This window comes from Leopardus geoffroyi, chromosome A2, assembly GCF_018350155.1.
Source record: "Leopardus geoffroyi isolate Oge1 chromosome A2, O.geoffroyi_Oge1_pat1.0, whole genome shotgun sequence".
Taxonomy (NCBI): Eukaryota; Metazoa; Chordata; class Mammalia; order Carnivora; family Felidae; genus Leopardus; species Leopardus geoffroyi.
Window position 1 is genome coordinate 7,358,615 of NC_059331.1, and position 15,075 is coordinate 7,373,689.

The following is a 15,075-nucleotide window of genomic DNA, read 5'->3' on the forward strand; positions in this document are numbered from 1 at the left end:
TGGGGCCCGAACTCACGGACCGAGAGATCATGACCTGAGCCGAAGTCGGACACTTAACCAACTGAGCCACCCAGGCATCCCAAAAATAAGAATTTTAAAGAAAATTTAGCAAGGCTGATAGATATATTTCAATATATAAAGACCACCTGCATTTTGTATACTGACAATCAGAAAATCTAAATTAAAATGTATGAAATACCTGTGTAATAAAATTATACTAAGAAAAATTTTTAAATGCTTAACACTAGATCTAAAACCATGCACAGCTTTTGTGGGGAGAAAATTACAAAATATTGAACCCCTTTGAAGAAAACTTAAATGGGGAGAATCATCTTGGTCTTGGATTGGAAAGCCCAATACAAAAAATACTGCAATTCTTGGGCACCTGGGTAGCTCAGTTGAGCACCTAACTCTTGAGTTTGGCTCAGGTCACGATCCCAGGGTTGTGGGATCAAGCCCCAAGTCAGGCTCTGCATTGTGCATGGAGCCTGCTTAAGATTCTCTCACTCTCCCTCTGCCCCTCTCCCCTCCCTGCATTCTTTCTCCCTCTCTCTAAAATACATTTTTTTTTAATTAAAAAATACTACAATTCCAAAAATGATTTAGATTCAGCAAATGTCTAATCAAAAGTGACCAAGTAGGGGCGCCTGGGGGGTCAGCCGGTTAAGTGCCTGACTTCGGCTCAGGTCATGATCTCACGGTTCCTGGGTTCACGCCCCACGTCTGGCTCTGTGCTGACAGCTCACAGCCTGGAGCCTGCTCTGGATGCTGTGTCTCCCCCTCCCTCTGCCCCTCCCCTACTCACGGTCTGTCTCTCAAAAATAAATAAATGTTAAAAAACATTTTTAAAAAGTGACCAAGTATTCTTGGAGAACCAAAAAACAAACAAACCCCCAAAACCCGATACACAAATATAAATGATCCCCCACAACTTCCTGATAATAAAAAAGAACTGCACAATGCAAGGACTAGATCATTCTATCTTCCAATTAAACTGGCTATCTGTGAGCCATCAGGGACATAAAAGTTTTAACCAACGTCCTTTCGAAGAGCCTTGAATTGTGTATTTTCTTTAATGTTTACTTATTTATTTTTGGGAGGGAGAGAGAGTGCAAGCTGGGGAGGGGCAGAGAGAGAGGGAGACAGAGGATCTGAAGCAGGCTCTGTGTGAGAGCCTGATGCGGGGCTCAAACCCATGAACTGTGAGATCATGCCTTGAGCTAGAGTCGGACTCTTAGCTGACTGAGCCGCCCAGGTGCCCCATCAAACTGTGTATTTTGAGAAATGAAATGTGTGCCTTGGTTACTATTAGTAATGTCAATAACGTCAAAGGAAATGCGGAGTGACCCGACAAGACTGTGTATTGTGGCCTCCAATACATGCAGAGATATGTAATTTAGGTATCTGTGAGGCAAGAGATTCCCAGAGTTCTTGGCCCTGAAGAGGTCGATTTTTAGGCAATGGCTCAACAGTTCATAATAAACATTTATTCACCAGGATATCCAGAGCCAAGATGACTGCCTGAGATTTGGCCGGGTGCAATGTTTCTCAGGATCCTTAAGTTTATTTATTTATTTTGAGAGAAAGAGAAGAGAGCAGGGGAGGGGCAGAGAGAGAGGGAGAGAGAATCCCGACCAGGCTCTACACTGTCAGCACAGAGCCCAAGGTGGGGCTTGAACTCACAAACTGTGAGATCATGACCTGAGCTGAAACCAAGAGTTGGATGCTTAACAGACTGAACATTCCAGGAGCCCCATGGAGTCCTATTTTTTATTAGCAACATCCTGGTTAAGAGATGGAAATCAGTAACATTCTACTGTGCCCCATCACATATGATGGTTAGCAGTGGAATTCATATAGTCCATGAACTCTCATTACTGTTTACTACCCAGGTAGCCAAGGGATAGATGGATGGATGGATGGATGGACGGACGGATGGACGGATGGACGGATGGATGGATGGATGGATGGATGGATTTACCTACTTATGCACTTATTTTCAGTTTTAAGAAAAGGCAAAACTGGGTTATTTAATTTTGAAGCAGTGGAGATAAACACCTCTTTAGTAATGGGGTTTATATGAGTTTTAATCCTTGGTGGCCTTGTTGTAACTTACGTTGGGCCATATTATTTTAACAAAGAATTCACAGGGTCCTATCTCATCAACAAAACTTGTAAGTGCCAAAGAGTTACCTTAATTTACATTTATTATTTATTGTTGTCATAGATATATCCAAGATGATACATTTTAGGGCAATAGGTAGGTATTAGGGAAATTCAGGCAAGACTACAGTTCAAGTGAGGCATACCTATTAATCCTCTATTTTTAATTACTTTTTAAAGATTATAATGGATACAATGTTTACATTTGGTGTGATCCCCAGGTATAACTATGTTTGAGCCACAGTACTGATTAAGTCTATGAAGCTTTTTCAATTAGTGCATTTTAGCAAATGTTAATTTAGAAATTACGTTGAAGAGGCACAAAAGCCAATGTCCCTTTTATCTTTTTCTTACATATTTTTTGAGTATATAAATTCTATCACATAGTGATCATACATTTGATTATTACATATATAATCAAGTTATATAAATTCTTAGTATATGAAAATTTTTTTTTAATTTTTTTTTTTAACGTTTATTATTGAGACAGAGAGACACAGAGCGTAAGCAGGGGAGGAGCAGAGAGAGGAGACACAGAATCCGAAACAGGCTCCAGGCTCTGAGCTGTCAGCACAGAGTCCGACGCAGGGCTCGAACCCACAAACTGTAAGATCATGACCTGAGCCGAAGTCAGTCACCCAACCAACTGAGCCACCCAGGCGCCCCAGTATATGAAATTTTAATATACACATTTTGGAATTCTAATTGGACTTAATAATGGGACTTTGTTTTAATGATTATAGAATTTATTTCAATTCTATATTACAATATTATGTATAAACATTTTTTATTTATTTACCTTTTATTTTCTCCCCCGAACCTAGGGATTTGTTGTTTTTAAAATCAATAAGTAATCTAAGAGCACTATGGTTTCTATACCTGGAACTTGCTCTGTACATAAAATTTAAAGATCTCTTTTTGGGGGGCAGAGAGTGCTTCCCCAAAAAGCTGCAATCTTTACTTTTTTTTTTTCCATTTAGTCTCCTGACAATGATTGTTTCCCTTAAAAAAAAAAAAAGAAAAAGAAAAAATGGGGCACCTGTGTGGCTCAGTTAAGCGTCCGTCTGACTCTTGATTTCAGCTCAAGTAATGATCTCACAGTTCATAGGATCGAGCCCTGCTTTGGATTATCTCTCTCCCTCTCCCTTTGCCCCTCCCTCTCTCTCTCTCTCCCTCAAAATAAATAAATAAATAAACATTAAAAAAATAACTTAAAAACCACAAAAAGGTATTTACCTGATAAGCTCCTGTGGTGGTCCTGAGTGGCCCCCGTTGTGACCATCAGCCTCTCTTTCTAGGCTATCCCTATCAACTTCAGAGGGCCTGAGATCTAAATCCAAGAGAAAAATAATGGCAGAATCCAGATTTTGTGATAATTTGGTTTGCGGGAGAATGCTTTTTAGCATGCTGGTCAGCAGCAGCACTCAGGAGTGCCCACATACACTGACCAGGAGATTGACATCCTCATATGAGCTGAGAAACCTCCTCAAAGGTCTTAGGGAAGCAAAAACAAAATGCCACCCCCCCTCTTCTTCATTACACATTGCACCACCAGTCTCCATGGATGGGATCTTTTCTTTTCCCCACTAAGAAAAAGTTGTGATAGAAGCAAAGAAAACATCATCAAAGGGATTTGCCTTTAAAGCAGCATATACATTTTTGAAAGCCAGGGTTATCCATAGGGTGGGCCCCCTCCACCTAACTACTGATGAATGAGATGGGCCTGGCCAAATTTCAAGTCAAAAAAAATTTTTTTTAATGTTTATTTATTTTTGAGAGAGAGACAGAGCACGAGCAGAGGAGGGGAAGAGACAGAGAGGAAGACACACAATCTGAAACAGGCTCCAGGCTCCAAGTTGTCTGCCCAGAGCCCAACGCAGGTCTTAAACTCAGGAACAGTGAGATCATGACCTGAGCCGAAGTCAAACACTTAACCAACTGAGCCACCCAGGCACCCCGGCAAGTCAAGTGGATGAGTGTTTCCCAAGGGTCACAATTCCCAAGGACAGTCAACAGCTTTTAATGGCCTGTCAGTGGAACACATATTCACATCAGACCTACTTGTCCATCAAAGTAGATTTCTCACAAAGGGCCACCACCTGGGGTTCAATGCCTGGCTCCTAAGGCCTCCTTGGTGGTGCTCTAATGGCATTGATTTCAGGCTAGTGGACCAGTCTCAGCACCGCCACAGTAGCCTGAGGATAACCACTCTGTGCTTCCCACTCTCCAGGAGGCCTTCACTGTGCCTCTTTTAATATATGCCAATTGTCCCTAGATGCTTCTGTGATTTCTCATCCAGTAGGACATCTTTGTCATTAATAAAATGTTGACTGGGGGCCTCTCATACACCCAATCATAGTAACTATACAAAGCAAGAATCTGGGATCAATCTCTTACCACCATTTAGGTTGGAAAACCATGAAAGGACGTGCAGACACAGCACAAGGCAGTAAAGGCCAAAGTGCAAGTTCACCAGTAGCCAGTACTACTCTCGGGCAGAACTTGCTGTTTGGTGTAGTCAGTGAGCCAAGAGCAGCCTAGAGGCATGCACCCCACCAAAACACTGAGCCACCTTGTGCCAAATGATTTGTGCTGGGGTCTTAAATTATAAAGGTGACTGGATGGTAACGCAGGTTAATGCCACTGAAAGTTTATCATGCACAGTCCCAAGAGAAGGGGGCACACCAGCTAACGCAGGATCACATAGGGAAGCACCAGGTCAGGAGGCAGAAACAGGAGTGAAAGGAAAGCATAGGTCAGAGCTGTGTTGGGGGTTCCTGCAGGAAAGGCAAGACAGACCAAGGTAAAGCTAAACATTGTGTCATTTGAGTAATTCCAGGGGGCTCTGGATCATAGGAGTTGCCTGCTACCTAGCCCTAGGTTGATTTAGGGCAGGAGGAATATTGGATCAGAGTGTGGCAGTTAAGATAAAGGAGGTGATTGGAGTATGGGCTCCGGAGTGGTTGGTCTGCATATGAAAGGTGAGCTTCCAAGGAAGTTATTTACCATCTTTAAGGATTAGCTAGTCCTGCCTTTCCCTCTGGAGACAGTCATTAGCTGAAAGGTAAACCAAGATGGCACTTACAAGGACAGCAAAACCTTGGATGTGAGTAACTTGTTCTGTGAGTGTTCCGCAAGAGGAGCAAACCTTTCTAATACATTTTAACCTGATAAATGAGCGATGCCTTGCAATACAAGTAGTGCATCACGCCAAACATCACATGATCACAAATGAGCCAATGGTTCTCTCTCCTTCTCTCTGCGGGATTGTGGGTGATTGTCTCCCATGCTCCGATGCTCAGTCCCAGGCGAGGTGTTTGGCAGAAATCAGTGATTGTTCAGAACACTGGAAGATGCCCACAACTGGCACTAGTGTAGTTTTTGTCACTTCAAAACACCTAGGGACAGTCCTTTGCTTTTCCATACAAGAGTAAGCTTGGGATGGGAATGCTTTGCTCCATTCTAGGTCAGCCTGCCTGCAGACATGGACCCTTTCCTCTGCTGTCCTATTGCCAGTTACATTAAATACAGTATATGACAAGAGTTCATTAATACAGTACTATAGTCAACACCCATAATAGTGAAAGTCATTCCTACACAATAACCCTCCTCTCTTGCCTCCCTCACACCAGCCAAGAAGGCTTTCAAAGTTAAATCCAGGTTAATTTATTTTTCTTTATATTTTGCATTTTCTTTATCATTCTGTATTATATTACAGTATTACAGTCATTTTTATAGGAATATTTTTGGGTTGTGGAACGAATCATCTGAGTCTCCATGATTTCTTATGGGGAAACTCACTTTGATATACAGTACTGTATATCCAGGAGCTATGGAGGAAGAAGCAATCTGATGTAATGTGCTTTCTTCTCAGGGTGCACTGCTCACAGTTCTACCAGCTCTCTGAGCTTCACAGGGCCCCCCGCCCAACCCAGCATGATAAAGCGTGCAGACTGGGGTACAAAGCCAAGCCATGTCCTATATTGGATTCGTGTGCGACACAGTGGCCCAGTTTCTAAGGGTGCAATCTAGGGCAAGCCTGTCCACCATGGTGTTAACCAGCCAAATTTTGCCCAACGCCTTCAGTCTATTGCAGAAAAGAGAGCCGAATCCCACTGTGGGGGCCCTGAGAGTCTTGAATTCTTACTGGGTTGGCGAAGATTCCACATACTAATTCTTTTGCGTTTATCCTCATTGATCTGTTCCATAAGTTATCGAGAAACCCTGACACCCAGGTGATCACCAAACCAGTCCACAAGCATAGGGAGATGGGAAGGCCAACATCTGCAGGGGCAAGAGCCGTGGCCTTGGAAAAGGTGACAAGTTCCACCACACTATTAGTGGTTCTCACCGGGTGGCATGCAGTGGACCCAATACTCTCCAGCTCCATTATTACTGCTAATCTAACATTTGTAAAATTCTTACCTAATAAACAATTTATGTCAAAAAAAACAAATTAGCTAGTCTTGGGAGGGGCAGTCATCTCTCGCCAGGCAGCAAGATCCCAAAGATGTTAAAGCAATATAATACACAGAAAATTAAAAATATGATGAATACAACGGCTAAGCCAATGTCCAAAAACAATGGTTTCCTCCTGAACGGAAGAAGGCGATGCAAAGGACGACTCACATGGGTAAGGCAATCTTCCACCTTATTTATCTGGAAGGTGGATACGTATGGACCCACTATTTTGTACTTATTAGCAGCACTTAAGGATCTTCACACAATTTTCTGTTTGCATGCTAGAACTACAAAATCTGAGAGTGGAAAATACCAGGGGCACCTGGGTGGCACAGTCAGTTGAGCATCTGACTCTTGATTTCAGCTCTGGTCATGATCTCGGGGTCATGGGATGGAGCCCCACGTCAGGCTCCATGCTGAGCATGGACTCTGCTCAGGATTCTCTCTCTCTCTCTCTCTCTCTCCTTCTCTCTCTCCTTCTGCCCCTCCCCCCCCACTCTCTCCGTCTGTAAAATTAGAACAGAAAGAATAAAGTCACAGAGTCACATTAAAAAGTCACATTAAAATAATGTGGCATAGGGGGTGCACATGGCTGTCTCAGTCGGGAGAGCATAAGAACACTTGATCTTGGAGTTGTGATTTTGAGCCCCACATGGTGGGGGTTCGGGGGAGAGTAGAGTTTACTTTAAAAAAAAAACAAACAAACAGGAGGAGATACAGCAGAAGAGTCAAAGAGATGGCAGCATGAGACAGACTTGGACTGAAGTTGGTGGCCTTTAAGAAGTAAAAAAAGATCCACCAAGAAAGGAAAGTGTGAGGCATCTAGAAGCTGGAAAAAGCAAGGAAACAGATTCACCCCAAGAGCCTCCAGTCCTGTTAACATATTGATTTTAGCTCAGTGAGACCCTTTTCAGAGTTCTGATCTCCAAAACTGTAAGCTAGTAAAATTTTTGTTGACTTATGACATCATTTGGTGATTTGTTACAGCAGCAATAGTAAATTCATAACACATTGTAAAGCTGGAATATTAAGGTATAGATTGTGAGGTCAAAGAGAAGCACTTACTTTTATTCAGGATAGAATGGACAGAGCAGAACAGGATGGACAACACATATACAAACTTCTCAGAAATCTATTCCAAGAAGACTTTGGCACACCCTGTTCCACAAAGTCAGCTTTTGAAAAGGTCCCCAATGACTTTTATGGTTAAATCCCATCCTCGTTTAACTCCCCCAATCAGCATTTGGTATAGTTGAGCAAGTTACTGCTCCTTGCTTTGGATTAATGGATTAAGACACCAATCTTAATCTACTCCTGTTCCATGGGATCCTACTTCTCAATTCACTTGCTACTTCCTCCCATGACCCCAACTGCCAAAGTGTTCCAGGGCTTGCCAATCCTCAGGTGAAATTATCTAACCTAATGGTTTTAAGTGCCGCCTATACACTGATGACTGAAACACAGGTGCTCAGCCTGATGACCTTTGTTTTCCCATGTACCAAGAAGTCTACACACAAACAGATCCAATGGCTGAGCCATGATACCAGGAGGGGAAGGCATCTCTTGTGTTTTTCAGCCATTCCACATTATCTGTGGCTTTTGTCCTCATAGTACACAACATATCACCTAAACTCCAGAAATGTACCTGATTTCCAGGAAGGAAAGAGAAAGAATGGAGGCCAATCATTGAAGAGAAAAAGCCACTGGAGACTATCCCCTTTTTAACAGCTTTTCCAGAAGCCACACTGATGACTTCTGCCTACTTCTCACTAGCCAGGACTATGAAATAAGTCTTCCCATAAACCCAAGGAAACCTGAGAAGTAGGAATATTTTTTTAAACTATATGCCTGGAGATAATCTGGATTCTATTTATAAGGGACCAAAGGACAAAGAATATTGAGATGACTAGATACTACTTGCCATACAAAGCCAGAGAGAATTTTCCTATAAATAACCAAATAAGGATATATATAAAGAGCCCATTTTATAACCCACTTGCAAATATACTAGAAAGCAGTACCTAAAAACATTTACAAAATGCTCTTACATTGCCAATTAAACTTCTAAATATCTTGTAATTCACTGAAGGCTTATATAGGGAAGTCTTTAGAGGTGAACCATAATGAAAACACCATTATATGAAATGAGTATGATATTGCAGAAATTCTCTAGAGTGTCTTTATTTTTTAAATGTTTATTTTTTGAGAGAGAGAGCACACGCGACTGCAGGGAGGGACAGAGAGAGAGACAAAGAGAGAGGATCAGAAGCCAATTCCACACTATCAGCACAGTGCCTGACATGGGGCTTGAACCCATGAGCCGTGAGATCCTGACCTGAGCTGAAGTCCAACACTTAACTGACAGAGCCACCCGGGCGCCCCGAGCACTCATGAGTCTCTTAAGGGATGTGTATTTACCAAAAATCATTCCCACAACTTTACATTCATTCAGCTTCTTTCCAGGGTGGGTTCTCACACACAGATTAAAATTTATAAGATGGATACACCATTTCCCATGAGCCTGATAACCACAGTTTCTCTCCAGTGTGGATTATCATTTTTTACTAAAGGTCAAAAGCCAAAAACCAGACACACACACACACACACACACACACACACACACACACAGAGGCATTTCCCTTTGCTGCCTCTGTGAGATTATCAAAGATTATCAAAGATTCACTTATGGGGCAGAAGTAAAGTTTTCCTGCATTCATTTTACCATCAGAGGGTTTCTCTCCACTGCATGTTATGACTTACTCATTGACACCTGAACAATTTTCAGCACTTCTCACAGTCAGGACTCTTCTTGCAATCAAGAATTTCTGAAGGTTTTCCCATATTCCTCGTATGTATAGAAATCTCTCCACTGTTGAGTTTTTACATGTTGAGTTCTTAAAATTACTGTAAGTCTTCCTGTTGTCTTTTACATTTTTAGGGTTTGATGCCAGTATGAAGTCTCACGTGGATATTAAGGCCTCAGCACTAAGGTTTTCCCCACATTTCTTACATACAGATGGCCGATCCCTAGAGTGAGCTATGTGCTATCAAAGCATGTGAACATATTTTAAGCTGTATCTCGTTCTTACCTTCACGTGACTTTTACAGTAATCTCTTAGTTACTTATTTATTCATTTATTTATTTGTTTACTGCACATGCTAATGGGAGGGGCAGAGAGGGAGAGGGAGAATCTCAAGTGGGCTCCATGCACAGCACAGAGCCCGATGATGTGGGCTCATCTCACAACTGTGACATCATGACCTAAGCCAAAATCAAGAGTCAGGTGCTTAACCAACTGAGCCTCCCAGGTGCCCCTCTTAGTTATTTTTACATAATCCGAGATCAAGAGTCACATGCTCTACCAACTGAGCCAGCCAGGCGCTCCTGAGTTTTACAGAAATTTTAGGTACATAAAATTAATGTTAGCACAACAACAACAAAGACTCTCCCACACTCCTTGTAACTGTAGGGTTCTCTCAAGTGTGAGTTCTTACATGTTCTGTAACGTATGAACAATTACTGCTCTCCCACATACATTATACGAATGGGAATTCTGCCCCAGGGAAGTTCCTATCACGTAAGGATGAAAAATGAGTAAAGAGATCTCACATTCTTTAATTTCATAAGGTTCTTTATCCAAATGAGTTTAGATGTGAATACGAAAGGGGCTCCTGGGTGGCTCAGTCAGTTAGGCGTCCCACTTCGGCTCAGGTCATGATCTTGTGGTTCGTGAGTTCGAGTCCCACGTTGGGCTCTGTGCTGACAGCTCAGAGCCTGGAGCCTGTTTCACATTGTGTCTCCCTGTCTCTTTCTGCCCCTCCCCTGCTCACACTCCGTCTCTCAAAAATAAATAAACGTTAAAAAAATTTAAAAAGATGTGAATACTGAGGTCTGAGGAACATTTGCAGGTGTTTCTCAAGTGCTGAAGACTGAGTGGAGGTTTTCCCACATTCCCTACATTCATACGGTTTCTCTCCAGCGTGAGTTCGCACGTGCACGTTAAAGCACGTGGAGTATCTGAAGGCTTTCCCACATTCTTTACATTTGTATGGCTTTCCTGCAGTGTGTGTTCACATGTGCATATTGAGATTTGTGGAACGAGCAAAAGCTTTCCCACGTTCTTTACGAGCATAGGCCTTCTCTCCAGTGTGAGTTCTTAACTGTGTGGTAAGGCCCGATGACTGAGTGAGAGCTTTCCCACACTGCCTGCCTTCATATGGCTTCTCTCTGATGTGCAACCTTACGTGCGGACTGAGCAGTGAAGAATTATTAAAGGCTTTTCCGCATTCCTTACATTCGTGTAGTTTTTCTCCAGTGCGACTTCGCATGTGTAAAAGAAGTCCTGTGGATCGAGTAAAGGCTTTCCCACATTCCACACATACAGAGGGCTTTTTTCTGCTGTGAGTTCTTCTGTGACCCGTACGGTATGAGGAATGAGTGAAGGCTTTCCCGTAGTCTTTACATTCATATGGCTTCTCTCCAGTGTGGTGTCTCACATGCACCTTACGGGATGACTGATTAACAAAAGTTCTCCGACAATGTCTCTCCCTTGTGTCTGAGTTTTCATGTGCCCAGTAAGGTCTGAGAGCTAGCCAAAAGCTTTATCGTGTTGAACCCTCTCAGAAGTTTTCTCTCTGACAGGGATTTCTTTGAGCAAAGTACAAATGAAGTTCGTTTCAAAGGCTTCTCCATTCTGATTACCCCTAGAAGTTTCCCGTCTAATGTGAGTCGTCAGTGTCCACTAAACACTCTTTGACACACGTTAGAACCGTCTCGTCTTGCCCAGCACTGCTTCTCTCCTGCTGATTAGGGTTTAAATGACAACTAAAGACTTTTTCACACTCATTATGAAAGAACTTCTCCCCTCATCACAACTTTTATATATTGGAAACATCGTAATTGAAGGCTTTGGTTTTTTTGTTTTTCCATTTAAGTGTACAGAGATCCTGCCCTGTTTTTGAGTTATTTTAAGCTGAACAGACAGACTCTGAGGCTAGGACCCTGCATTATATTCTCTACTTTCACAGTATCTTACACAGTTACTCCGGTAATTACCCATACTACATCATTTAAAACCTAAATTATTCCAACTAAATCCCTGTGTACCAAAAACGGAACACCTGGGCTGTGTATATGTGGATCTCTGAGGAGAAACAGGTGTGAAATAGGTTTGGCGTGCTCCTCCAGTTCCTGATATTCAAAGACTCTTCACAGATTCTGCTTTCTTTGGGTAAATGACATTTATTTCATATCATTCTCCCGTATCTTGTACTTCTTGCCCTGATGTGGGGAAAGGAAATACTTTTGGAGATCTTACCAACTGTATTCCATTTGGTGTTTTTTCCCAAGGGATCTCACGAAGGGGTGTGGAACCTTTGGTTTGGAGTTGCAAATCCACTTCTGGAAAAAAGTGGGACAATGTGGTCTTGGCGAAAAATTCTGGGATAAAATTGTTTAAAAGCACATAGACTGATGCCACAAAATATGGCGGAGGAGGGAATTCCAGGGCTCCTTCCCACCAGAAAACCAACAAGCTTACAAAAACTATCAAAATAAACTATCACAGCAGTTTGAAATCTAGTAAAAAATGTACATTCACAAAGGGAGCACTGATGGAAGAAGCAGCTATAATTCAGCTCATCAAGAGGGGCGCCTGGGTGGCTCAGTTGGTTGAGCATCTGACTTCGGCTCAGGTCATATCATGGTTTGTTGGTTCAAGCCCAGCATTGGGCTCTGTGCTGACAGCTTAGAGTCTGGAGTCTGTTTAGGATTGTGTGTCTCCTTCTCTCTCTGCCCCTCCCCTGTGCACTCTCTCTCTCTCTCTCTCTCTGTCCCTCAAAAATAAATGTTAAAAAAATAAAAAATAAATTCATCAAGTGAGTGCTGAGGCATTTTAATTACCCACCTACCATCCCCACTCTTCGGATGAGCTCCAGCTGTGTAGACAACAGGATGCATCCTTGAGCAAGTTGCGAGGGCTCAAAGGAGCGCTATGGACCTTGTTCTCAAAGAAGCACCACTGGGTGCTTCGATCTTTCTGGCAGCTTCCTTCAGTATCACCGCCGCAAGGGTGTGGCATTATATCACCCAACTCAGAGAGTTCCAGGAACAAGGCAGCATCTCAGACAACTTTTTTTTTTAATTTTTTTAAATTTTTATTAATTTTTGAAAAAGAGAGACAGAGCACAAGCAGGGATGGGGAGGAGAGAGAGGGGGACACAGAATTAGAAGCAAGCTCCAGGCTCTGAGCTGTCAGCACAGAGCCCAATGCGGGGCTCGAACCCACGAACCATGAGATCATGACCTGAGCCGAGGTCGGATGCTCAACCGACTGTGCCACTCAGGTGCTGCTCAGACAACTTCTGATGAAGATGTCTAGAGCCAAAATATTGCCTAGAGCAGCCCGAGGAAAGGGAGAGCATTTGGGACAAACAAAACATAGCCTGAAAGGCCTCAGAAGGCACAGACCGGAAATGTTGATATGTGCGTGAATAGGGGCTTTATTTTATTATTTTTTTTAATGTTTATTTTGAAGGAGAGAGAGCACAGCAGGGGAGGGGCAGAGAGAGAGGGACACAGAATCTGAAGCAGGCTCCAGGCTCCAAGCTGTCAGCACAGAGCCTGATTCGGGTCTTGAACTCACAAACTGTGAGATCATGACCTGAGTTAAGTCAGATGCTTAACCAACTGAGCCACCCACGTGCCCCTGAATAGGGCTTTAAAAGCTCGAGTGTTTACCAGAGAATCAAGAAGTCCATAAGCACACCTGGGGCTGGATGCATGCTGGGAAAGGGTGAGAGGATCCAAAGAGGATCCAAAGATCAACCTCTGGCTGATCGTCAGGATCCACTCCAGCAGGGACGGAAGACTAAGGAAGAGTTGTAGATGGCCTAGCTAAACACCAAAGGAGTGGCCCAACACACAGCCCATCAACACAAACCAAAAGAACATTTTTAGTTTTCTTCTCTTGGCTCCGGGCATTTAAGGAACTTCTGTCACTCTAGTTTAGTGACCACTAAATTAACAGAACACAGATTTCAGGGACAGCACTAAAAAGAAATGCAGAACATACAAAAATAATTTATAAAAGCCACTCAGCAAACATCAACAATACACAACAAGCAGCAACAGCAAACCCTGGGAGAGGGGTGAATCAGATTTTCAAACAGCTGCATTATGATATCTAGAATTTATGTTTCCAGGGCTCCTGGGTGGCTCAGTCAGCTGAGCATCTGACTCTTGATTTCGGCTCATGTCACTATCCCAGGGTTGTGGGATTGAGCCCCGTGTTGGGCTCTGTGCTGAGTGTGGAGCCTGCTTGGGATTCTCTCTTTCTTTCTCTTTCTCTCTATCTTTCTCTTTCCCCCTCTGCCTCTCTCTTGCTCATTTACTCTAAAATTAAAAAAAAAAAAAAAAAAATTGTTCCTAAAAGCCAAGGCACTGGACTTAGTAACAACCTTAAATCCATTTGTTTCAACACACCCAGCTAACAGAAACCATGGACAAAGAACTATAGGAAACTAGAAGAATTATGTTTCACTAAAGAAATTATCAATAAGAGACAGAAACTAAAAAGAATCAAAAGACGGGCACCTGGGTGACTCAGTTGATGAAGTGTCGGACCTCAGCTTGGGTCATGATCTCAAAGTTCGTGGGTTCGAGCCCCATGATGGGCTCTGTGCTGACAGCTTGGAGCCTGGAGCCTGCTTTGGATTCTGTCTTCCTCTCTCTCTGCCCCTCCCCCACTCATACTTTGTCTCTCTTTCTCTCTCTCCTTCTCTCTCTCTCTCTCAAAAATGAATAAATGTTAAAACAAATTCTTTTTTTTTAAAGAACCAAAAGAACTAAAAAGTACAGTATCACAAATGGGTGGTACAGGGGCACCTGGGTGGCCCAGCGGGTTAAGCATCCAGCTTCAACCCAGGTCATGATCTCATGGTTCCTGAGTTCTAGCCCCGCATCAGGCTCTGTGCTGACAGCTCAGAGCCTGGAGCCTGCTTTGGATTCTGTCTCCCTTTCTCTCTCTCTGCCCCTCCCCCTTTTGTGTGCGCTCTTGCTTGCAAACTATCTCTCTAAAATAAATAACTCAAAAAAAAAAAAAAAATGGGTGGTACAGGCAAAAGGATAGACATAAACATGAATCCAGAAAAAGAAAAAACAAAAAACATACTCTCAACAGTGTGCCAGGACAATTTAATGGGGGAAAGAATAGTCTCTTCAACACCTAGTGCTAGGATACCTGGATAGCTCTATGCAGAAGAATCAAAGCAGACCCCTGATTCAGACCATATACACAAATTCACCAAAATGGATCAAAAATCTGGGGCGCCTGGGTGGCTCAGTCGGTTTAGCGTCTGACTTCAGCTCAGGCCATGATCTCTCGGTCTGTGAACTCCAGCCCCACGTTGGGCTCTGTGCTGACAGCTCAGAGCCTGGCGCCTGCTTTGGAT

At 43.0% G+C, this 15,075-nt stretch overlaps 1 pseudogene; it reads left to right on the forward strand.

The window, feature by feature from the left end:
- Positions 1-5,972: 5,972 nt before the first annotated feature.
- On the forward strand, positions 5,973-6,606 carry LOC123604898 (annotated as a pseudogene).
- The last annotated feature ends 8,469 nt before the right edge of the window (positions 6,607-15,075 follow it).